Raw genomic sequence first — 26,745 nt, forward strand, 5'->3', positions numbered from 1 at the left:
TGCATCAGGACATGAGATAGTAGAAAAGGGGCTGGGGAGACACCAGAAGATCTGGGTGCTAGTTCTGCACTAGGCAAGTACATGGTCTTATTCTTTGCAGTTTAGGCTGAGAAGCTTAACTTACCTAGCTGCTAAACTTTCCTAACGTTATACACCCAGGAATGGCATTTAGATCTCCCAAAACAATATTCCAAATTGGAAGAGTCCTGACCGTCTATTTCAGAAGAAAGGAAATTGTAGGTGGTAAGGAAGAAGAGAATGCTGGGAAGGGAATATTTCCCTTTCTTGACCAAAGAGAAGACCTGAGATATCTTAACAAATGAAGGTTTGCAGTCAAGGATAAATGTGTTGCATCACCTTATTTTATTTGGCAGTTACCTGTGGGAAGATCCTGCAAGTATACAATATTAATGTACCTATGTGGGTATGGGGAATGCAATTGATAACCCACCAGTAAGGAGAAACTGGTGATATTTCTATTGGACATTTGATAAACATTAATTGATGATGAAAAAACCATTTTTAAGTACATATTAAGTGCTTAATGGGTTAATTTTTGGACATGTATTTTTAAAGTGTAAAAATAACTGTGAAGGAAATTAGTGAAATTCTTTGGTTAATTAAATATTTGTCCTACACACAGAACTTCCACCATCAGCAAAGAAGTCTCATTGCCATGATTGAGGGAAGGGTTTTTGTTTTTTTTTTTAAGAGAGGGAGGTATTTTTTTATTTTTATTTTATTTTATTTTTTTGGCCACACGCATGGCATGAAGGATCTTAGTTCCCCCACCAGGGATGGAACCCTGTGGAAGCACGGTGTTCTAACCACTGGACCACCAGGGAAATCCTGGGTGTGGTTTTTAAAGAGAAAAAAAATCAAGTAGTCTTAATAACATGCAAGTACCCTTCCAAACTTATTATAGTTCCTAGAATGGACAACCACTGATGATTAAGAAACACAACTTTCATTCTGTTATTCACAAGTAAAGTAATCCAATTAGGTTAAATTTTTATGTTTTTCAGACTCTAAAACCTATATTTTTGTAACATAATTGGACACTCAGAGCTTTAAATTATAGCTTCAGAGTTCGACCCTACCATAATTAGTAGCCATCTAGAGAGAAATTAAGCCTCATTCTTAACCCCAAATATCAGAGATTTGGTTCCTTTAAACCCATGTAAATTGCGCCCTTACGGATTTTCATACTGGAGGCAACTTCTTTATTTAGACTAAGCTCACGGCAGGGCCACCTGGAATGCTAGTCCTGGAGGTGTAGAAGCAGCCACTGTATCCCTGCCCTTTCCCTCCCTGTGGTCCTTTTAGTGCCACTCAGTGTCATTGGCAACACTTGACATCATGAGTAGCACATGGAGAATAAATATTAGAGAATGTTTCTTAATTACAATTTGACCTCTGCCAATTTGAGCAAAAATTTAAGAACTATTCACAGGAAGAGTTATTTCCTTTAAGGCCCCAAGAGAGCCTTAAATGGGTTGAATCATAAATTCCAGTGCACACATAGGCATTTTAAGAATATTGTTCTAACTCAGTTTTTAGGTACATTAAATTATGATGAATGAAAATGTACATGTGACCTATAGTATGTCAGCATCAAAAATATATATTATAGGTGAAAATTAAATGCCATTTTTTATTATAGATATATATAATGGATATATATCACATCTTTTTACATTAATTTATATGTTAAATAAAAACAAATTGTTATAGAGTAAATTAAATATTTTTGTGTTCCAGGGTCAAATTAGCAAATTCAGAAAGGGAAATCTGAGAATATAGTAATATCAGAATAATTAACAATTAGCATTAATATAAAATAATTAGCATTTCCACACTTGAAAGTAGTTGTCTTTATATCACAGGATTTCTGACAACATATTCTATGATGCTTTAGCTCATTATTATAGTAAATTTATTAAGAATTGATGTTGTATATTTAGTATTCCATTTTTGGAACTGCTTTTTCAAATGTTCTGTATCTCCTAGCTTATTATGCTGTATAGAAGAATTTCAGTGTGTTTTCTTGGGACAGTTGTATGGTTATGGTTTTGATGAATATTGAAATGTTTTGTGATTATATCTAATATTTGGTCCTTTACAGAAAAAAATAGCTTGTGGGATTATATTGAAATAACTGGTGGATTTATTACTCAGTTTTATTGTGTATTAGCTTGATTCTATACATAAAAATAAATATCAAATTTGACAAATGGATAAAGAAGATGTGGTGTATATATACAATGGAATATTATTCAGTCATAAAAAGAATAAAGTTCTGACATTTGCAGCAACATGAATGGACCTAGAGAGTATTATGCTTAGTGAAATAAGTCAGAGAAAGACAAATACCATATGATATCACTTATATGCGGCATCTAAGAAATAATGCAAATGAATGTATATAGCAAAACAGAAATAGACTCACAGATATCAAAAACAAACTTGAGGTTACCAAAGGGGAGAGAGAAGCGGGGAGGGAAAAATTAGGGGTAGAGGATTAACAGGTACAAACTACTATGTATAAAATACATAAGCAACGAGGATATATTATAGAGCACAGGGAATTATAGCCATTATCTTGTAATAACTCTTAATAGAGTATAATCTTTAAAAATACTGAATCATTGTGCTGTACACCTGGAACTAATAAAATATTATAAATCAACTATAGTTCAATTGTAAAAATGTCTGATCAAAAAAAGGAAAAAAAATCAAATTTGTCTGAAATAATTCTCTTACAATCTCGTTTAATAGAAAAATATATTTCAAGTTAATTATGCTGATTTTGAAAAAAACACAGACCTGCTCTACAGCTGGTAACTATTGATAGGTTAATATCTGAGCACAAATGTGTTCATGTTTATACTCTTTGACTATAGCGAGAACAGGTGAAACTCTGTAACTGCCTTTTCAATAAATTATAGTCACAAAAGCAAATTAATTTTGTTATATATTAAGAAAACCAAAATTATTGGGTTAGCTGAGGTCTTGTGTGTCATCCTCTAAAAATGTCATCTGTTTACTTGTTTCTAGAACTTGGTAAGACTGACTTCTGGGCCCATTTAATAGTCTTTCAAATCATAATTCTTTACCCTGTGGGCTAATAAATTCAGATCATATTAACTTTCAACTTATGTTGTAACATTATTTTTCTTTTACAAGTTAAACCTTAATAGCATAAGCTAAAAGGCTTATTTTGAGTTTGGCTTAAATTCTAGAAGCAGTGAATGCCCAGAATGGAAGAAAGGGAATTTGAAGTCTTTATTTTAAAACATTGTAATTTTAAAACTCACTGTTATTTTAAACACTTATAAACGTTTTAGAATAAACAGGATTCTACCAAAGCATATTTTCACAAGGTCCTACGAATCAGGTAGAACTGAAATAATACTTTCATTGTATACGAGACGAGACTCATAAAGAAATGTGCTAGTGTAAAATTCATTCATTCACTCACTCTCTATAGGTATCCCTTCTGAATCTCTAGAGTTAAATGTTTCTTCCCTTCTGCTTTCCAAATGCCCTCTAAATACCTTCACTACGACACACAGCAAAATGATTTGCAATGTTGGTTTATTGGCCTATCTTCTCCATGACAACCACATCGTGTTTACCTTTTAAGTAAAAGGTATGTCTTCTTCACCTTTGCATCTTCATACAGTAGATGCTGTCTATAGTAGCTGCGTGACTAATATACTTAATATAGATATTCTAAATATAAAATATATATATGGTAATTATATGTTACACATGTTAGACATTGTGAGTGTTTAACAAAAGTGAGAAGCTTTAATTATCAATATAAGAGCATTGTACAATAAAAAAAAAAATTAAAACAAAAAAAGGACTGTACCAGGGAATCAAAAACCCCAAGTTTTTCCACCATCAATAGGTGAATGATCTTGGGAAAATCACTTTAATAAATCTGGAGAGCCTAACTAAGATCATCTTGACTGAGAAAAAAGAACTTACAGATTCAAACTCAATCTTATTAGAAAGGCTTTGTCACCACCACAGTAGTGGACACTCGTCCCTAGGCACAACCCAGTGGAACTGAGCAGAACTTAAGTAAAGCGTACGTTTATCCCCCTCCCCAAATCCCAGCTTCCGTGGTTCACCAAGTCATCCATGTTTTGACCACAACCACTCTCATTAACTTGTCTGTCATAAGTATCTACTGCCTAGATGGATGCCTTAAACCGTGAGCTTTCTGTGCTCTCTCTCTCCTTTAATATCCAAATAAAATAGTTTTAGCCTCATCTCATGCATTGTGCAAAGTCTGTGCCTTTCCGTAGATCGAAGAGGAATCCTGAGTATTGTGAACTCCTCCTTCTTTTGAACTCTCAATCCACAGCTCATTAGTTTACTTCTCATGACTATTTTTTTCTTCACTCATTCCCCCTGACACCTTCCAACAACTCTCTGAGCACTTGGCTTCCGTGTGTGATGGGGTTCCCCTAAAGGATGGAGTATCACATAGAGGTTTAGATTATGCCTCAGATGAGACAGTGATTCATGGTGTTTTAAAGGTCCATGGCCATCCCTTCTCAGGTGGATTAGTTGCTAATCATTCTTGCCTTTAGGACCTTGCTGGCTGCCATCTTGATCAAGTTTCTTCTCTCTACCAAGACCCCGAATCCTTGTTTTTACAAGTGCCAGTAATTAATCTTTCTTCCACTTCATTTTGTAGAACTATTTAGCTTTTATTTGCCTAAAGCCCTCTCATTTAGACTCTGTCTTTCAAAACAGTGCATTGTCTGTAAGGTGTTTCCTCAAGCAAAAGAGCCATTTTCATCCTCAAAGGAATACTGTCTTTTTCCAAGATCAAAGAGTTCAATTTGCATTGAGCTTTTAATTTATTAATTTATTTATTTATTTTTGGCTGTGTTGGGTCTTCGTTTCTGTGCGAGGGCTTTCTCTAGTTGCGGCAAGCGGTGCCCACTCTTCATGGCGGTGCGCGGGCCTCTCACTATCGTGGCCTCTCTTGTTGCGGAGCACAGGCTCCAGACGCGCAGGCTCAGTAGTTGTGGCTCACGGGCCCAGTTGCTTCGCGGTATGTGGGATCTTCCCAGACCAGGGCTCGAACCCGTGTCCCCTGCATTGGCAGGCAAACTCTCAACCACTGCGCCACCAGGGAAGCCCTGCATTGAGCTTTTAAAATAACCTATTTGTGAAATGCAAATAAAAACTACAATGAGGTTATCACCTCACACTGTCAGAATGCCCATCATCAAAAAATCTACAAACAATAAATGCTGGAGTGGGGTGGAGAAAAGGGAACCCTCCTACACTGTTGGTTGGAATGTAAATTGGTACAACCATTATGGAGAACAGTATGGAGGTTCCTTAAGACACTGAATATAAAACTACCGTATGATCCAACAATCCCACTCCTGGGCATAATATCCGGAGAAAACCATAATTCAAAAAGATACATGCACCCCAGTGTTCATTGCAGCACTATATTTACAATAGCCAAGACATGGAAGCAACCTAAATGTCCATTGACAGAGGAATGGATAAAGAAGATGTGGGACATATACACAATGGAATATTACTCAGACATAAAAAAGAATGAAATAATGTCATTTGCAGCAACATGGATGGACCTAGAGATTGTCATACTGAGTAAGTCAGACAAAGGCAGATATCATATGATATCGCTTATATGTGGAATCTAAAAAAATGGTACAAATGAACTCATTTACAATGCAGATATAGAGTCACAGATGTAGAAAACAAACCTATGGTTACCAGGGGGGAAAGGAGGGAGGGATAAATTTGGAGATTGGGATTGACATGTACACACTACTATATATAAAACAGATAACTATTAAGGACCTACTGTGTAGCACAGGGAACTCTACTCGATACTCTGTAATGACCTATATAGGAAAATAATCTAAAAAAGAGTGGATATATGTACATGTATAACTGATTCACTTTGCTATACACCTGAAACTAACACAACATTGTAAATCAACTGTATTCCAATAAAATTTTTAAAAAATAAAATAAAATAACCTCTTTTTCTTCATTTCTTTTATGCTAGTCATGAAACATATGTATGCTGCCTAAATAATTCAGATTTTGCCTTTTTTTATGCATTTTGTGTAACTTTTGCACAATTGATATTACTTCATGTTGGATTCCTCTCTGTTCTCACAGGTGCACAGTTATAAGATCATCTCAAAATACTCTTAACAGATATTCATCTCATAATACTCTTGGATGGAGGCCAGTTAGAGATGGCTGGTTTTCTATTCCTTCTTGATTACTGTATATATTCTTTTTTGTTCATGTGCAAATTATGTAACATTCCTTTCCATAGCAGTCAAACATAAGCAAATGCACAGGCTAATGTGAGATATAACTATAGATACAGATATATAATAGATGTTATTTTTTCAGAGCAGTTTTAGGTACACTGCAAAATTGACTGGAGGGTACAGAAATTTCCCATATACCCCCTACCCCTACACACGCACAGCCTCTCCCATTATCAACATCAGCCACGCGAGTGGTACATTTGCTACAATCGATGAACTTAAACTGACACATCATCATCACCCAGAATCCACAGTTTACATTAGGGCTGTACATTCCATGGCTTTGGACAAATGTATAATGATATGTATCCACCATTATGGTATCATAAAGAGTATTTTCCTCTGTGCTCCACTATTTATCCCCCCTGCCCCATGTCTCCCCCACTTCCAGAAACCACTGATATAATTTTTACTTTCTCTGTATACAGAGTTTTGTGTGTTATATTTTTATAGCCATTGTATCCTTAATGCCCTGGCCCAGATCTTTGCTCCAGCTTACCTAATTATTACCTTATCATATAAAGTAGATTCATATAAAATAGATTCAGCAACAACTCTGATATTTTAATACAAATGGAAACATAAGCAAAAAGAAAAAAATTCTGCCTCAATTACTCTTTCACCTGGCCCCAGACATCTGTCAAAACCTCTGCTAGAGGCATTTACACGCTTCTCCTCTTTCTCTTTCTCCCTCCTCCTCATACCAACTCTAAAGCATTCTCCATTTCCCAGCCCCTATTTTCCAGCTATGGCTCAACTTTTAAGCAATAGCACCAAAATGTTCAAAGAAAAGGAACAGGGCTCTTCCACAATCTGAATGTGATTGATGTGTCACGTTCCTCAGGTCCTGAGTTTGTCGGTGAGAAATCCAGGACCAAGAACATGCAAAAGTGCTTACTCTTGAGGAGCTCTTGAAAGCAAAAGAACGGTCTATAAACAGTGAGAGCCTTTAGAAAACCCAAAGAATCTGAAGATTGGAGATAACAAAGATCTCAGATAAGATTCTTATCTAACTCCAATTTTTTCAAAAAAAATCCGACACACAAAATATGAACATTTGGGAGATATTTCAAATGATAATTATCCTTCAATTGCTTCATTTTGTAGAAACATCACTTACTACTGCATCCAAATAACCTACCAAACCTCTGACACAAAATAGTGCAGAAAAATGGTTAAGCTGCTTGGGATGGAAACAATGACAAAGATAGAAGAGGAAAATCAGCCATTTGGAAGCTTTTGTAAATGTGCATAAATGTCTTTTTCCCCCATTTTTATTTTAAGTTACAGTGTATCTTGAGAAGAATTCTGAAGGAACTTCAATAAGATGATTAAAGTTTAGATAACTATAAAAATCAGCCTCCAGGTATTTTTTTAATGGCTTACTTACCTAAGCAAAACTGTTATTTCCTTTAGCAAATATATAAACTATTCAATAAAGGAAGGGATCTTTACTCTTTACTATATATAAATATTTAATATATAGTCAATGGGTGATTACATACATGGTGTGGGAATGAATGTTTTTAGTAGGTGAATAAGATATTTTTTGGGGTCCAACATGAGCTAAGTATATCATGGTTCACTTGTTTCAAAACCATTCTCTGCTTTTCCTGTTTGCGTTATGGGATTATGAGTCTGTGAATTTCAAGGCCTGCACTGACATTCCAGGAGATATAAAAAGTTTAAGATCTTTGGAAAATAAAATGCTAAAATCATCTATATCTTCATTGGGATGAGGAGCTACTAAAATTAGCCTTTATCATTTCAAATCTTTTGATTCACAAATTTCTCTGTAGAAATTAGAAGTGTGACCAGCTTAACAGTTCTATTGGTAAATGAGAGATGAAGGGAGACCTATCATTAGGTTTTATGAATTTTAATATTTTTTCTGAATATTTTAGTCTTAATTAGGTGTTATTTTTCTCTCTTGTTAAGAAGAGATGGATATGTCAGAAAATATATCTCTGAACATTTCAGGAAGAGGAGAGAAAAATTCTCATCAGCTATACTTCTTTAACTTTGGAAAGGATCACTACTTCTAGCCATCTTGCATATGCCTCTGCCTTTGCCTGTCCATCTTTGGGTTGAGTGGGGAGCAGAGTGCTGGAGCTAAAAATAAATCTCTACACTAGATTATTTCGTTTCTTAATCTGAAAATTCTTTCTCCTTCCCAGTAACTGGCACTAGACATTGATGGTCCATTTAGCCCTGTAATGCATTCCTCTCTTGTGCTCACCAGCTTCTGTGACCCAGCCAGGCTCCAGCCCACGTGCAGCTAGAGATCAACTCCTTCCAGCTTGGCTTTTTAATCCTTGCTATTACAACTCCCATCAGCCCATCTGTTTCCACGTCTTCCTTCCTCAAACCAGTGATTCTTCAACTTTGATGTGCAAATAACCTGGGGATCTTACTCAAATGCAGATTCTGACTCAGTGGATTCTGATTCACTAGGATGAATTATAAGATACTGGCTTTCCAACAGCCTCCCCAGTGATGGCATGGCTGCTGCTCTGCGCACCACACTTTAAGGAGCAAAAGGCCTTAGAGGGTCTTGAGGCTCTTTTCGATGTGAAGATGTAAAGTACTGCTTAACCATTTTCAAAGTTTTATCCCAGATTGGTTCCATATCTGGGATATATAGCCTCTGAAGTGTCAAAATAAAAGCAAATTGTCCAGTCTGGTCACCTCCTGGCAAGTGATCTCTGAGGTTCCTTATTCTGCTTCTCTCACCAGAGTGTTATCCTCAGGATTTCCATTTGTAGTTACCAGATTCCAGACCAGGAACGTTGAAAAAAGAGAGAATGGATCTGGGAACTCAAAGGCTAAAGTAAAAGTAACTTTAGAAAATGAGTCTATGTTTCTGACAAGAAAAGTGGGGGTGGGGAGGGGAACCCTGCCCTCCAGTATAGAATATTTTCCCTACCTAACTACCCTATGATCACAATCTATCTCATAAAGACCAATCCTCTATACCCCTTGTTTCTAAAAGAGACACCTGAGTATCTCTCCTATAATAAGTCTTTCCCCACCGGCAAGATGATTAAGCTGTACTCCCACAGCATCTGGACATAGTCAGCTCATAGTAGCATCATTAATCTATTGAAAATGTTCTATCTGATAAATGCACGTCTTTATCTTTACTACGCTTACCTCCATACTTTTAAATAATATACATATTCTTTAATTCATGTATTTATTTCAGTTACTTATTGACTTCCTGTTATGAGAGATTCAGCACACTTCCCTTCACCTTTCCTCTCCCACCTTCACAATACAGCTATACTCCCAATACTTTAGTTAATTTAATAATCAGTGTTACATCATTATGATGTAGAAAACAAGACTACAAGCTCAGAACTTAAAAAGAAGATGGTAATTATTTATAAAAAAACTCCACTGGGGAAGAAAGAAGGAGATGCTCATGAGCCAGCGTCTGGACAACCACATTCCTGGATTCCGTAACACTTATAAATTATAGGCTTGCTTTCTCACATGAGGACAACTTAAGACCCTAAGACCCCCTCCAAGCATTGCCTTGTAGTCAGAGTGTTCGAGAACCCTCAACTCATTCAGGTAGGAAAAAAGAGACCTCATAGCCCTCAAGTTGGACCCTGTACAATAAATAATGAGCTTCAAGAACACTTATAAGAGGTACTGAAAGCATATATTTGAATGAGGTCACAGCATCTGTCCAGTAAAACATTTATACGGGAAGTCACAGTGCCCATCCAATGAAGTAAAACATTAAGGATCTCTTTGATGATGGAATTGTGAAGTGTTTTTCTCTAATTATTGACATCCAATACTCATTCTTTAACAAGATTCTTTATGAAATAGAATCTAGCCCTAGAGAAAAATTTAAAAGAGCTACTATTTATTGCCCGTTTTCTAAATCTGATAGGCACTGTCCTAAGCATTACCCTTATAGTTTCACCCTTCATACTTAAGGAAATTTATTATTTAAGTTAGGAAACGGACATTCAGAGCACTTGCCAAAGACCACAGAGAAACCAAATTCAGAGCAAGAATTTAAAACCAGGCCCATGGGAATGCTGTTTGCTCTTACCAGTGAGGTTGTGCTGCTTCAGAGGAATGGGCAGTTTGCTGTTGCTGCCCCTACTTCTCTATTCCGTGTCATTTCCCTCACTTCTACCAAAATGTGCTCAAATAAACACTTACACAACAGTCATAACTCAACATATCTCACCTCTCTAATGAAGGATTAACATGTTAATTTTTTCATCATGAATGAAATGGATGGCTTTCCCCCCATTTAAATATATCTAAGGCCTTAGGGGACTAGATAAACTTTTATTTTTGTGAGCATTTCTGAAATCATTCCACCTATATAACAATCTAATCCTTGCAAAGAGTTAAATCTCTAAATAGACATTAGACTCTACTGAATAAGTTCCCCTATTCTCAGAAGCTCTGTATAAACTTTCTAGCACAGGGCTGGCAGCCAGGAAACACATGATGTGTATTAGTTTTCATGCCTTTCAGATCCTTATATCGTTAACTGTAAATATATTACAGATTGTCCTCATATAATGACAGTGTTCATTCATTTAACACTTATTGAGTACCTACTAGATGTTGGAGAGTTTTCTAGGCACTAGGGATATACTGGTGAACAAGACAGACAAGAAGCAAACAAAAGAAGTGTCAAATGAAAACAAGTACTATGAAGAAAAATGATATAGAGAATGGATAGCGACCAGCGTAGAGAAGAAGGACCATTTTATGTGGCATCATGGGAAAAGCTCTTGGATAAGATGCTATTTTTAAGTAGAGACCTGAAGACAGTGAGGGAGCCTTGTGGACATCTAAGGGATGAATGTTGTAGGGAGATAAAGCAACAAGTACAAAGGCGTTGACACAGGAGAATAATTAATGGGCAGAGAGATGCAGGAGGCTGGAGTGGATGAGAGAGGTAGAGAGTAGTATGTGATAATGTCATAAATCGGGGTGTGGTGTGGAAGCGGAGGACCTGGTGGACGTCAGGGGCCTTGGGGTTTTCAGTTTAACATGAAAGGTCAATGGAGGATTTGAGGCAGAGGAACAACAAATCTAATTTGTATTTTACAGGATGGTTCTGGCAGCTGTGTTGGGAATAGACCACATAGAAACAAGGACTGCAGCGGGGAGAGCAGTAAGGGAGCTTCTGTAGAAGAGCTGAACGACAAGTGCTGATGGCTCAGGCTGGAACGGTGGCGGAGGAGGTTGTGTGAAGCCATGGGATACTAGGTAAATTTTGAGTGTAAAATTGATCGGTTTACTAACGGAGTGGATGAAGATTTCAAAGAAAGAAAGGAGTCATGAGTGATCCAGCGTTTTGACCTGAGCAAAGTAAAGGACAGTGCTTCGCTTTACTCTAATGGAGAAAACGAGGGATGAGCAGGTCTGGAGATATTAAAATTGAGATACTTATTAGACATAAGAAGGTTAACACTTGAGACTGCATGCCAGTCTGCCTCTCAACAAGGACTATACAGAATCAACACATATCATACAAAATGTAATATTAGAGACATTCTGGTTAACCCCAGACATAAGAATATCAGATAGGCAGCTGGATACATGAATATGGTCAGGGCTGGAGGCAAAAATTTGGGAGTCATTAGTACACAGATGGCATTTAAGTCTGGAGATTGGAGGAGACCCTCTAGGGAATGAGAGTATCTAGGAAAAAGAGAATATCTGTGAAGCCAGAGACTGATACATTCTAGTTGTCATGCCTTCCTGGGGCCCCATGCCACACACACCCAATCATATCTGTGCTGACTAGGCAGAAGCCAGTATAAGGCAGAAATTGACCACGGGAGCCACCTTAAACTTAACAATTCCTTTTAAAGAATAAAGAGCAGTACTGTTTTTGAACGAATGGTGAAAAGGTAGTGGCATCAGCTTAGGCAGCAGGGCTTTATAGCAGCTGGAACTACTAAAACACCACACTTCATTTCCAGCAGCCTAAAACTACAGAAATACAAATGATATAAATTTACACAGACTCCAAGTAATAAATAATATTCTTTGGAAAATGTTGGAATAGAAAATATTGAGCTAATTTCATATACTTCAGCATGAAAACAGAGAGGGGCAAAAAAGAAAACGCTGAAGTACTACACTTCAACAGTAGAATGTTTTTAAACGAGTACACTGCTCTTGTTCTGAATTATTAGTGCATTTTGAATGTGTCTAAAAGCCATTGATAAAATAAAGCACACTGCTTTATTGATGGAATCAGTGCTTAATATAGTATCAAAATTCTTGTAAATGCTTATATTTATTTAATCCTCATGAAAACTGTATGAGGTAGAAACTATTATTGTCCCTGTCTTAGAGACAAGCACAGTGAGGCACAGAGAGGAGAAGAAACTTGCCTAAGTTCACACCTCTAGGAAGATCCAGCCAGGATGTGAACCCAGCAGTGAGGCTGCAGAGACTTCACTTTATGCCATTCTGCCTCTCAACAAAGACTTTCAATTTTATACTAAACGTTGTCATTAGAGATAATCTGATTATCATCAGGACCAGTAAGAATTTCTATTATTACCATTGCTATTTACTGTTGTTCTAAAAGTTTTCAAAAAGCAATAAAACATGAACTAGAAATAAAATACAAATATAGAGGATATGGAGTTATCAAAATTTGCCCATGATGTGATTACGTAACATAAAAACCCAAAATAATCCATTGCAAAGCTATTAAAATTAGTAAGACTACTAGACAAAAACAAAGAGCATTTGTGTTTACCACCAGCGATTAGAAAGACAATAGACTGAAAAAAAATTCTTTCATGATATTAACTATCTGGAAATAAACAATACAAAATGTTGGAATCTATATAAATAAAATTATGAAGTTTTAAATGAGATCTATAAAATAAGGCTTAACTAAATGGACATAATGTGTTTTTGAATAGGAAGACAACGTAAGATGGCAATTTTTCTTAATGTATAACTTTAACACAGTTTCAACAACAAAAAATCACTGATAATATTTTTGAGCCTTACCAGGTGTTTGAGAGTAGATCTGAGGACACCAAAATGTTGACAGTGGTTATACCTAGGGAAGGGAGGAAGTGGAAAAGTGAGGGCAGGGAAGAACATGGAATTTCAGCTTTTCCTATTTATATTTCAATAATGTTTCCATTTTTTTATGACATTATACTTTAAGAATTACCAAAGATTTTTAAAAAAATAAGTTTATCTATGTAACGAGATTTTGGCAAGAATAGATAAGATCTTTAAAGGGAAGGAGTGCCAGTCCTCCCATATACTGACACATATTTCAAGGTCACTGGCACAGATGTAAACAGAAAAACTGATGAAACAGAACAGACTGTCCATCAATAGATTCTATTTCCGATTTCATATGAGTTTTATATGATAATGAAGTTCTGACAAATCAATATAGAAGACAGCCATTATTCTAATAAATGGTGCTGACACAATTGTTTAGTAATTCAGAACAATAAAAATCAATGTAGTTTCTCATTTCATTCCATGCTCCCATATTAAGTCTGGAAAGACTGAAGAGTTAAATAGTGGAAGATAACAAATTTGAGCCCTTACCAAAATTCTGGAGTGAGGAGAATCTTTTCAGTATAAAATTATAATGGGAAAACCCACAAAATAAAAAGATGAAAGGATTTGACCTCAAGTAGCTTTAATATTTCTCTTAGCACCCTTTAAAAAATAGTAAAAGTAAAGCATAAGACATATTTAAATATATTATGATCTCTAATTAAATTTCATGCCTGGAATTTTCCTATATACCCCTGAAATATACTATCTCAGAAGACAGAGGTAAAACCAAAGATTATTTGCAAGAAACACAAAGGCGGGCTTCCCTGGTGGCGCAGCGGTTGAGAATCTGCCTGCCAATGCAGAAGGCACGGGTTCGAGCCCTGGTCTGGAAAGATCCCACATGCCGCGGAGCAACTGGGCCCGTGAGCCACAACTACTGAGCCTGCGCGTCTGGAGCCTGTGCTCCGCAACAAGAGAGGCCGCGATAGTGAGAGGCCCGCGCACCGCGATGAAGAGTGGCCCCCGCTTGCCAAAACTAGAGAAAGCCCTCGCACAGAAACGAAGACCCAACACAGCCAAAAATAAGTAAATTAATTAATTAATTAAAAAAAAAAAGAAACACAAAGGCAACATCATATATATGTCCCATTGATCTGCTCAGAACAAACAGAAGGCCAAAAAATATACAGATCTACAGACATTTAAAATGTTCCATGAGGCATTGTTTAAGTTACAATGGAGAGGAAAAAGAATGGATAGTCCAGGTAAAGGTAAAAACACCTTTCCATGCTAGATCTTTAGTCAGCTAGTACATCTGACAAGATTCTGTTGACCCTTGGACATGATTGGAAAGCCAATACTTTCTTTCCTATGACTTCATCTGGACATGTGGTTAAAAGGTACAGATCATGTGGGTATCTGGAGAAATGGCTACTTTTCAAACACAGAGGAGAAATTTTACTTTTAGGCAGTGTCTTAGTCTGTTCGGCCTGTTGTAACAAACTACCATGAACTGAGTGGCTTATAAACAACAGAAATTTCTTTCTCATAATTCTGGATCAAGGGACCTGCAGATTCAGTGTTTGGGTGTCTAGTGAGAGCCTGCTTCCTGGTTCATAGACTGCTGTCTTCTTGCTGTAACCTCACATGGTGGAAGGGGCAAGGGATTTCTCTGGGGTCTCTTTCATAAATTTATTTATTGTTTATTTATTTATTGTTGGCTGAGTTGGGTCTTTGTTGCTGCATGTGGGCTTTCTCTAGTTCAGCAAGCGGGGGCTACTCTTTGTTGCAGTACGTGGGCTTCTCATTGCGGTGGCTTCTCTTCTTGCGGAGCTCGGGCTCTAGGCGCGCAGGCTTCAGCAGTTGTGACTCATGGCTCTAGAGCACAGGCTCAGTAGTTGTGGCACACGGGCTTAGTTGCTCCGCGGCATGTGGGATCTTCCTGGACCAGGGCTCGAACCCGTGTCCCCTGCACTGGCAAGCGGATTCTTAACCACTGCACCACCAGGGAAGTCCCTCTGGGGTCTCTTTTAAAAGAACATTAATCTCATTCATGAGGGCCCCATTCTCACGACCTGATCACCTCCTAAAGGTCCCACCTCCAAATACCATCATACTGGAGATTAGGTCTCAACATATGAATTCTGGGGGGACACAAACATTCAGTTTATGGCAGGCAGTCTATAAAAGTCTATTTTATGTGAGTTCTTCTCCAAATTTTAAGAGTTATAAGACAAACATATTCTGTAAAATCATATCTAAAATTATACTTATCTTCTACATATTTATCTATTGCCATCCTCTCAAATTTGATGGGCTATGAAGCTGAACTATAATCTGAATGACAGCTTTTCATTAAAAGGTATTTCAAGTCTATCCATGGAATTAAAGGCACATGAGTCAGACCTCATCTAAAACTAGACCTAATTTACTTGATTAAAAACAGTTGTACCGACAAAAGAATTTTTATCTTTCCACTTGTTTTCAACGTGACTGCACACTGAGAAAATATATATTTTTATGATTTTAGCATTTTCTAAATAAGGTCCATATGATGGCAATGTATGAAATAAAAATTCAAAAGCAGTAGAAAATTTTAAATTTTAGAGTATTGAATATAAAATTGCAGATATTTTTATACAATGCTTAAAATTGGATTTTCCTTTGAACAACAGGGGTTTTTTCCTCCTAAAAATTCATATCTAAAAACAATTTTGTACAGCTCATTTGACATTCGGTGACTTCCCACCCCCAAAGAAATGCTAAGGGACCCCTGAACCTCAGCTACCAGATATAACTCCTTGACTCTTGACCAGTCCCATTCCAGACCAAGCACAAATTGGACTTATCCCCACTGACCTTGTGATTTGGGTTATACCCCAACAGGAGTCGGATGCCCTCCATCTAGGCTACTTCTCTTAGCCTCGTGTCTGTACCTAGTTTAATCCGATGTTGAATTTTTATAATATTGTTTTGAGATTTTTTTATTCACAAGTCTGCTTCACCATTAGACCAGTGGTTCCACTGTGTGTGCATTTAAACCACCTGGCGAACTTAGAAAACATAAAATACCCAACCCTAAACCAGAATCACATCAGAAACTCAGAAGAGAAGCCTGGGTGTTGGTCTTTCAAAAAATACTTCCCAGGTAATTCAACTATACAATCAGGGCTTAAAAACAACTGGACCAGGCTACGAGATTCTCAGAACTGGAGCTCTTAGAGTCCCTATTTATTAAGCACTGCCAGCTCCCTGGGGTAGGGGCTGACATACATGATCTTATTTATTCCATGTAACTAAACCCACTGAATAAGTATTAATACCTCCATTTTGCAAATACTGAAAGTGAAACTCAGGTAGACTAAGCAATTTTTTCTAGGTTATACATATTTTACGTTTGGGAGCCAGGATATTATCTCAGTGCCTGGAAGACAGTAGACACTGAATAAATATTTGTTGATTGAATGAATGTGAGTATATGAATGACTCTGAATCCCATGCCTCGTACACTACAGCATACTGCCTCTCTGGTCTTCATATTCTCGGAGCACTCAATCTTTGTAAAGCCTAAATCAGATTCTAAATAATGACTGATGAATAAATGAATGCATCAACCAGTAGACTGATTAATAGACCAATCGATATTAGATGATCAGATGAATGTGTGATACTTTCCCCTACTCCAACCTGCAATTTCAGCGACAGCAGAGTGGACTATTTTTCTTCATGCATAATAATCTGACTGGGAGGTAATCCTAATGGTGTTTTGGCATTTACTCTGATATCTTACAGTTTTGAATTGCCAGAATGTTAAAATTAGAAACGTGATTTCCTCCCTGCTGTCTGCTTTCATTTTTCTATGGCTCCACAAAACCCTAGGTGTCTCTCTCTCCAGGTAGATTTCACCAGCACTTCCCAACACTGCTCCTGCTGCCATCCCCTTATTGCTTCCCTGCTTCTAACTGGATCAAACAGAAGCTAAATATTTCCACATGTTACAGTGGTTATTTATGGAGAAAGTTACCTGGTAGTACCCAGACTGCTGACTTAGGACCTAGGCTCCAAAGATCAGGTTTATTTCTCTTGAGTGTATTCCTTTGAGTGGGATTTTTAGGTTATAGGGTAGATGTATATTTAGCTTTACTAGATACAACTATACAGTTAAAGTGGTTGTACCAATTTATGCTCTCAACAGAAAAAATATGAGAGTTCCTTTTGCTCCACATCCTCTCCAACACTTGGTATTATTAATTTCAATCTCCCCCTCCTCCTTCTTCTTTCTTTCTCTCTCTCTTTCTCTCCTTTGTTAACTGAATTGAAGAAGCTGTATTAATATGATCTGGATTGGACTCTGGTCCTGGCCACCATCCTCCTACTTGACCTGCTGTATCTCAGCCCTGAGAGCCCACTTCTGTATTCTATACTCTACTCTGTGATGCTGGGGCTGGGGCCTGCAATCTAAATTTCCCAGACTCCTTTGCCAACTTGTTGTCTGTTAGATTCTCTAATAGGAGGCACTAGTAGACTGTAAATTGGGAGCAACTATAGGTGTCTCTTCAGCTATGGAGGACAGCCTCACCTCCAGAACTCAGATGCTTTCAGCACTGCCCAGCACATCACACCCCCATTGGCGGTCTAAGTGACCAACCACAGAGTGCCCCCATAGAGATCTAAACTACTAGTTTTGATACACTTCCCCCACCTGAGGTACTAGCACCAGCCATGCCTTCCACCTCCTTTTATAGAGGTCCCAGCACTTGCTGTAAGGCACCCCTCTTAAAGATCTGATCACCTGCTATGTATAAGCACTTCCTCCAAGCTCCTAAATTCTGTAACACTTCCTCTCCTTTTACCTTCCCACAGCTCTAGGTGGGATAGATGATCCCTGAAGTTTCTAATATCTGGGTTATTCTCTTAGCCTCCCCTTTTTGCTTTTTCATCCTTCCAACTTGTGTGTAACAAATTTCCTATACTAAATCTCCTCTCTTTGAAAGATCTAGTGTTGTTCAGTTTTCTTGAAACAGTCATGTGGTCTTATACAAGTCACCTACCTCATATACAAGGTCTCTTCTAGCTTTTTATCTCTCTCCCTTGGCCAATCTTACAATTGCTATTATCACAAAAGTCCCTAGATTGGGACCTCCTTAAAGAGGCCCTGTGTGGCCTTTGCCAGGGATGAAAGCCTATATAGAGGAGTCATGTTTGAGAAGAATTTCTCTTAGAAGGATTTCACTGAATGCCCTCAAGACAAAACAAAGGAGAAAGAGGAAAAGAGAGGAGGAGAGAGAGAGAGAGAGAGTGGAAAATTTCAATAGTGCAGGCAATTCTTCCCACCATTCCACTCCATGAGCTAAGTCTACATTGATTATGAGATGGAAGATGTAGATCCACCTTTCTCTGCATTTCCATGAGATTCTCATAACATGACTGTATCACCCTGCTGAATACAAGCCTCGCGCTCAGAGATGTATATACATATTTCATACAACATGACCCCTGAAGGAAAGCAATGCTTCATCTTGTACTCAACTAAAGAGAAATTAACCTGATCCACCTTGGCATAGTAAATGCCCAATCCTAATCCTTTCAAACGGATTGCTGAGGGTGGTGTTACCTATACTAAATTTTTGTCCTATGTTCTGACTTTAGAACATAAGCTGCCAGTAAAATGTAGCTTCTCTGTATGGGTCAGTGGGAAGTTTAAGTTCCATACAACTAAATGACCTATGTAGGATCTAATTAAGCACCTCCCTGAAGTTTCCAAATCAATAGCTGAAATTTCTCAGACAGGAGATTCTATCATCTCTTTGTCCTACACATTAGCCTAGAATATGGTCCAACAGTTGCCTTAACCAAGAGCACAAGGTATTCTCCTACTATGTTCCCTTTTAGCCTTCATTTTTGGAGCCAGGGGGAGACTTCTCGCTTATGGGCTCTGGTTGCCTATAATGATCAGGGTCCTGAAGTTGACATCTATTGTTGATCTGCCTGTTGTTCCCCGCATACCCTGCGCCACTCTCAGTCATATCTGCATAACCTAAGTTTTAAGATGAAGAAAAGGGTAGGGATTGCCTGGTACATAGGACCATGGCAATAAGAACAGATAAGGAGAAATGCTAAGTGGAGGTCTCTGAGCAACATGAGGACATTAGTATTAGGCACAAATTATGGAGACAAAGCAGGAGGTAGAAGAGAGGATGCTGTGATGGGAAGGGAGGGGGTGAGTCACATAACTTGAGATCTATGTAAAGTGTATGTAAATCAGTGTTTTTCCATGGCATTCAAAGCCTTCAATTCCGTGAACCATATTAATATAAATGAATAAAACATTGGCTGTGACCTTAAAAATAGTATAATACATGGACATAGAAAATCAGGCATTTTCAGATCCACGTAATATGGTAAATTATAAGAGAGATGAGTATAGAGAAAATCTAGGAAGCCCAGAGAGTGGGCATGAAATCAATCATGTGGCAAATAATTTTCTAGACCAACTATCTGATTTGTGTTAGGCATATAATCTTTCCATCTAGCCCAGAATGAAGACAAAGACTTCAGTGAGACAATTATAAATTGACAAGAGAAAAACATCTAGTTGAACATTCCATTCTCTCTACTCAACCCTTATCCAACATGTCTACTGAAGATGATTTCTCATGTTTAGAGGCGTTTTGTGGAAACTATCACCAGCTGTTACAGCAGGTCCTGGAGCAGGAGATCAACTCTGGGGACTGGCAAAGAAGAGAAGAGGCTGTACCAGAGAAAACCCAAGGGAAGAAATATATAGTTAATTCAATTTCCCAGGCTGACTGTATTTGACTTGTTCTGTTTCACCACACCCCCCCCCCAAAAAAATGTGTTCCAGATGAGAGCCTTTTAAAGAGAGTGTGAAAATGAGCCCAGCTCTCCCAAGCCATCCACATTTTATCATGCCTAGGATTACACAAGGTCACTAGAGGAAATAGCTCTCTTTCCTGGGTTGGCTCTAAGCACTCAGACTTTGCATTTCTGTTGCCCTAGCCAAAGAGATCTCAAAATTCTCCTTTGTCCTCTTCCCTGACATCAGATATTGAGCTCTCCAATTTACATAAGGTCTATTCTCTTCCTACTTTTACCATCTTCCCTTCCTAATCCAGACTGTCCATTGCTCAAAAACTTATCTGCAAAAGTATACTCTGAGCCACGTATTTACAAGTCCCTTTGGGCTCCTGAATTAAGCTGAAACTATCTCCTTGGCATTCAGTGCCCTTGGATTCAAGGAACCGAAATTAATATAGAAGAATTAGATACTGACTATGACCTTAAAGATAGTCCAGTGAAATCTTAGAAGAAAAGTTTTTCATCTCATCTCTTTTAGGAAAGAATATAGGTAGCACTGTTCTGGTACAAAAGGTAGGATCCAAAACAGTTGCCTGGGCAACTTAAAAGTCTACTATAGATGAGAAAACTACTCAAAAAAAAGTTTGTTTGGGCTTCCCTGGTGGCGCAGTGGTTAAGAATCCGCCTGCCAATTCAGGGGACATGGGTTCGAGCCCTGGTCTGGGAAGATCCCACATGCCATGGAGCAACTAAGCCTGGGCGCCACAACTACTGAGCCTGCGCTCTAGAGCCCGTGAGCCACAAGTGCTGAAGCCCGTACGCTTGGAGCCCGTGCTCCACAACAAGAGAAGCCACCGCAATGAGAAGCCCGCACACCGCAACGAAGAGTAACCCCCGCTCGCCGCAACTAGAGACAGCCTGTGCACAGCAACAGAGACCCAACACAGCCAAAAATAAATAAATTAAATTAAAAAAAAAATAGTTTGTTTGAAATGCACTATGCGTATCATTGTGCTTAACTCTGCCCCTGTAGATTCCTGGTAAATGGTAAAAACAAATGTTCAGTATTTTTATCACAAACTACTATCCAAACCTAGAAAAGCTTTGTCTGCACACAGTCCCACAAGCTCATGTTATCTTTTCTGTAATGAGTTTAACCAGTGATGCCCCTGCTTCCCCAGGTTTGCTAAGAGGAACGTCACTCTCTAGGATCACCAGGGTCGCACGCTGGGCTGTATCTTTAACTTCACCCCTTCCTTTACATTCTATCTGCAACCAGTCAACTAGTTCTGAAGGTTTATCGGTCTCATGCTTTGCAGGAGTTCTCCTTTCTCTCTACATCACTGCCAACACCTAGACAAAGACTTCTGTCACCACCTTCTTGTAAGAGCAATCCTGAACTCTGATTGAAGTGGCTTTGATTTGTGTCTCTTTCCTCTACATGATATTGGCCAAGCCACTATCTTCTCCAAGTTTCCTTATCCTTAAAATGAGACTAATAATACCTGCTCACAGGATTAATATACTTAGAATTAAAGGCTTAAATTTCCAAGAAATTGCACATAAAGCATCTTTCACAAAATAATGTTATGCACATATAAAGCATTGTTATTCATGTGTTATTGCTGTTGTGTCAGCTTCCTCTTCTGTCTTCCTGTTTCTACTGTCTTCCCTTCCTCATCCAGGCAGCCCACTGCTAAAATCTATTATTCCAAAAATACTCATGTAATCATACTGCTTTTCAGCTCAAGAATTTAAAATGACTGCCTTTGACCCCTTATTTAAGCCCAAATTATCTCCATGGCATTGAAAGTGTTTCAATTTAGTGATCTGGAATTAGTGTAGATGAATAAAACATTGACCGAGGCTTTAAAAATAGTGGAATGCATGGACATGCAAGCAGGCACTGTGATATTCATGCAATATAGTAAATTATAAGAGAAAAGACCATATGGAGTCTATTTCTGTGTATGGTGTGAGGGAGGGTTCTAACTTCATTGATTTACATGTGGCTGTCCAGCTTTCCCAACACCATTTGCTGAAGAGACTGTCTTTGCTCCATTGTATATTCTTGCCTCCTTTGTTGAAGATTAACTGACAAATAAACTCAAAATGGCTTGAAGTCTTAAATATAAGACATGGCACCATGAAACTCCTAGAAGAGAACATAGGCAAAACATTCTCTGACGTAAATCGTACCAATTTCTTCTTAGGTCAGTCTCCCAAGGCAATAGAAAATTAAAGCAAAAATAAATGGGACCTTATCAAACTTATAAGCCTTTGCACAGCAAAGGAAACCATCAACAAAATGAAAAGACAACCTATGCAATGGGAAAAATATTTGCAAATGATGCAACCAACAAGGGCTTAATTTCCAAAATATACAAACAGCTAATACAATTCAATAACAACAACAACAAAAAAGAAACAAACAACCCAATCAAAAAATGGACAGAAGACCTAAATAGACATTTCTCCAAAGAAGACATACAGATGGCCAACAGGCACATGAAAAGATGCTCGACATCACTAATAATTAGGGAAATACAAATCAAAACTACAATGAAGTATTACCTCACACTGGTCAGAACAGCCATCACCAAAAAGTCTACAAATAATAAATGCTGGAGAAGGCTGTGGAGAAAAGGGAATCCTCCCTACACCGTTGGTGGGAATGTAAATTGGTGCAGCCACTATGGAGAAGAGTATGGAGGTTCCTTAAAAAATTAAAAATAGAACTACCATACGACCCAGCAATCCCACTACTGGGCATATACCCTGAGAAAACCATAATTCAAAAAGAGTCATGTACCAAAATGTTCATTGCAGCTCTATTTACAATAGCCAGGACATGGAAGCAACCTAAGTGTCCATCGACAGATGAACGGATAAAGAAGATGTGGCACATATATACAATGGAATATTACTCAGCCATAAAAAGAAATGAAATGGAGGTATTTGTAGTGAGGTGGATGGAGTTAGAGTCTGTCATACAGAGTGAAGTAAGTCAGAAAGAGAAAAACAAATACAGTATGGTAACACATATATATGGAATCTAAGGGAAAATAAAGGTCATGAAGAACTTAGTGGCAAGACGGGAATAAAGACACAGACCTACTAGAGAATGGACTTGAGGATATGGGGAGGGGGAAGGGTAAGCTGGGACAAAGTGAGAGAGTGGCATGGACATATATACACTACCAAACATAAAATAGATAGCTAGTGGGAAGCAGCCGCATAGCAGAGGGAGATCAGCTCGGTGCTTCGTGACCACCTAGAGGGGTGGGATAGGGAGGGTGGGAGGGAGGGAGACACAAGAGGGAAAAGATATGGGGACATATGTGTATGTAAACTGATTCACTTTATTATAAAGCAGAAACTAACACACCATTGTAAAGCAATTATACTCCAATAAAGATGTTAAGAAAAAAATAAAATAAATAAAGTGAACCTAAATTTAAAAAAAAGAGATGTATCTGTGGCTTTCTGGAAATGATAAGGGAGATGAAGGAGCAGAAACTCTCTGTCCTGTGCTGTCTCCTGCTTACCACCTTCAAATTCAGTTGTTCGGTAACATCATGCTTGGAGTTGCCCTAGCCACCTTTGGACCATTGGTCCCCTGGTCAGGGACCTAGAGCCCTGACACCACTGAGCTCTCAAACCATCCCTGGAGGCTGCCCGCCTCTGGGCACTATGTGAGGTGAGAAATATAGACCTCTCCTCTCTTAGTTAAGCAACCACACATCAGGGGGTCTTTTACTTACTGTGCACGTGTCACGTGTACTTGTGCCTAAAGCTGTCCTGACCGGTATGCATCAGTGCACTATATCATTTAGGGTCAAATCTGATTTTTTTGAGAAAATACTTTTTAGCATTGTTTTTAGAATTATTCACAAATATGAATGTGTATGCATTATCAAATATAGGGTCTGACCTAGACAAAATTGTGAAATACATGGAGTAGTTTTGGATCACCTTTTGCCCACTGGACCACTACTCCATGCCCTCACTGCCCCTCAGAAATCTTACTCCTGGGTACCCCGCCTATGACACACTCCTGGGGCTTCCATCCCTAACAGCATGTGGGGTACTAGTCAACAACTTGCTCCATGAGCTTCATGGCATTTGCCAGACTGGTATAGCATAATAATGACAGCAATATTACTAACCTGTATGGAAATTTACCACGTGTCAAGCATCTTACATGCACTATCTCACTTGATTCTCTCAGCAGCCATATAAAAAAGGTAGAATTATTAGCCCATTTTGCTGACAAAAAAGTGAAGATTAAGAACGATAAAGAACTTTCCTAAGTCTCACAGTTAGTCAGTGGTATAGCAGGGAAGGAAATGCAGGTCAACTTTATACCAAGTTCATACTCTTATCTACTATGCAATATACCTTCTATCTTAGGTAGAATGTGGATCTTTTTGTCAAGGAAATACCCCTAGTCTATACCAATTACTCTGTTGACTGAATCAGTGCAAAAAGATTTAGAGGTTTGCCGTCCAGGAATTAAACAACTTGCTTATATGACTCTAGTCTCTGTAACATTTTCCTTTTACACTAAGTTTTTTTGTCAAGTCTTAGAAATAAATCTACAAAATATAGTTCAGGAAAAAAACATCTTAAAATTCACACTCCATTTTATTCTCTAAAGGACATAAGGCTGTTCAGATAAATTTATATACCACAAAGGAATTTTTTTAATGATGGGTAAATTATTTCATAAATAAAAGAAGACCAAGTGTAAAATTAGCCATGGGAATATATGCCACACTATCTTGTATGGCTGACGGAGGTGGGTCTCACATTTGCAGTTCCTGGGCAAAGAGGGGATGTGATCAGTTATGAAATTCAGTGTTCATAGATTAAAATCAAACCAGCCATTCCAGAGAAGAACAGCTTGTCCTGACACCAAGAATCAAGAAAATGATCTTCCACTGTCTTCCAAAATAGAAACAGTGCATCTAAAAAACTGGGGAAGAAACATAATGCCTTAGAATATTTTAATGTTTTCTTCCTGGGTACTCTGTTTTCAAAGAAAATCACACCCAACCTCAAATATCTACTAGACATTTGACTTTGTAAACAACTTTACTAGTTTTAGAATAATTCTGATAAGGAATTTTAGAGTATTTTTTGCTTGTAGGGTAAAATTTGAGTCACTAATACATTCATATTTGGGGGGTATAATTTTAGGTTAAATTTAGATATTCTACATTATGGGGTATTGGCTTACAAAGAAAAAAAATCACTGGACTACATGTTAGAAGATATTACTCTAGTTGTAATAACAGTGTGGTGTTTCAGAGCTCAGTTTTAGATTCAAACAGAACTAAGTTTGAATCACAGGTCTGCCATTTACAAATAGTATGATATTTGGATGAGCTATTTCATCTTTCTGAGTTTGGTTTCTTCATTTGTGAAATGGGGATGATATTAATTGCCTTTGGGTGGTGTTTTGAGAATTAATTATGCATTCAATTAATGATTGACATCAATGTCATTACCATTCTAACAAGTCATATGATGTTCAGCAAGTTACTTTCTGGGCTTTGGCTTCCTGATCTATAAAACGAAGGGACTGGACATATAATTCCTTGTCCAAATTTTATATCCTATGAATCCTATGATTCATTATTACTTGTTTCCTTTTCTGTGTCGTCATAGCATATCAACAGACATATTATTGTTTTTGGCAACATGTATTATGATTTGTTTTTCCCCATGCCTTTTTCAATGCCAAGCCTGACATTTAAAGAATGGTCAAGAAATGTTTATTTGAAAAAAACCCCAAATGTTTACTTGTGAATGAACAAATAAATAAATGACTAGATGAATGAATGAATAATAATATCATATAATCCATGATAATAAAATACTATGAAAAGGAGATTAAAAAAAGAACTATTCATTTTGAACTATATTCCAGAGTATATTTTTAAGGTGTCTTTCCAAAGTAGAAAATCATAATAATTTTTATTCTTATCTAAATTCAGGTAAAGAAAAAAAATTAGTCATGGTGGGAGTTTTGTAATAATGCAAGGGAGAAGACAAATCTAAGGCTATGAACATAAATTAATGCTTTTTAAAGTGATCTACATATCACTGACAGCCTATGAGATTCTCAGTTCATCACAGCCCAAAAGTTACTGAGGAAAATTCTGGAATTTCCTCTCCCTGGACACTTTCAAAACTGTATTTTGCCTTCAAGTAAACTCAAGAATGGATATATGTATATGTATAACTGATTCACTTTGCTGTACACCTGAAACTAACACAACGTTTTAAATCAACTATACTCCAATTAAAAAAAAATGTTTAAGTAAGCTCAAGAAAACAGATGTTTTTTGTTTAGTTGGTTTTGCTTTTTTGTTTTATTTTTTGCTATTACCTTCCAAACATATGATTTTTGAAATCATTTTTAAAAAGTAAACCTATGTCTACAATTTATGTAGTTATAAATAAAGTACCAGTTAAAAAAAAAAAAAGCAAATAAGACATGGTTTTTGCTGCCTGTGGGACTTATATGTAA

The 26,745-nt window shown here is 37.6% G+C and overlaps 1 long non-coding RNA gene across 1 annotated transcript; it reads right to left on the reverse strand.

The window, feature by feature from the left end:
* Positions 1 to 723: 723 nt before the first annotated feature.
* On the reverse strand, positions 724 to 26,509 carry LOC309640477. Its single transcript, XR_014252255.1, has 2 exons — positions 14,521 to 26,509; positions 724 to 14,207 (listed from the first exon to the last, which is right to left on the reverse strand). It is a non-coding gene; the product is annotated as an uncharacterized lncRNA (long non-coding RNA).
* Positions 26,510 to 26,745: the final 236 nt, after the last annotated feature.

Source organism: Balaenoptera physalus (assembly GCF_965194825.1).
Source record: "Balaenoptera physalus genome assembly, chromosome: 13".
In the NCBI taxonomy this organism is placed as follows: Eukaryota; Metazoa; Chordata; class Mammalia; order Artiodactyla; family Balaenopteridae; genus Balaenoptera; species Balaenoptera physalus.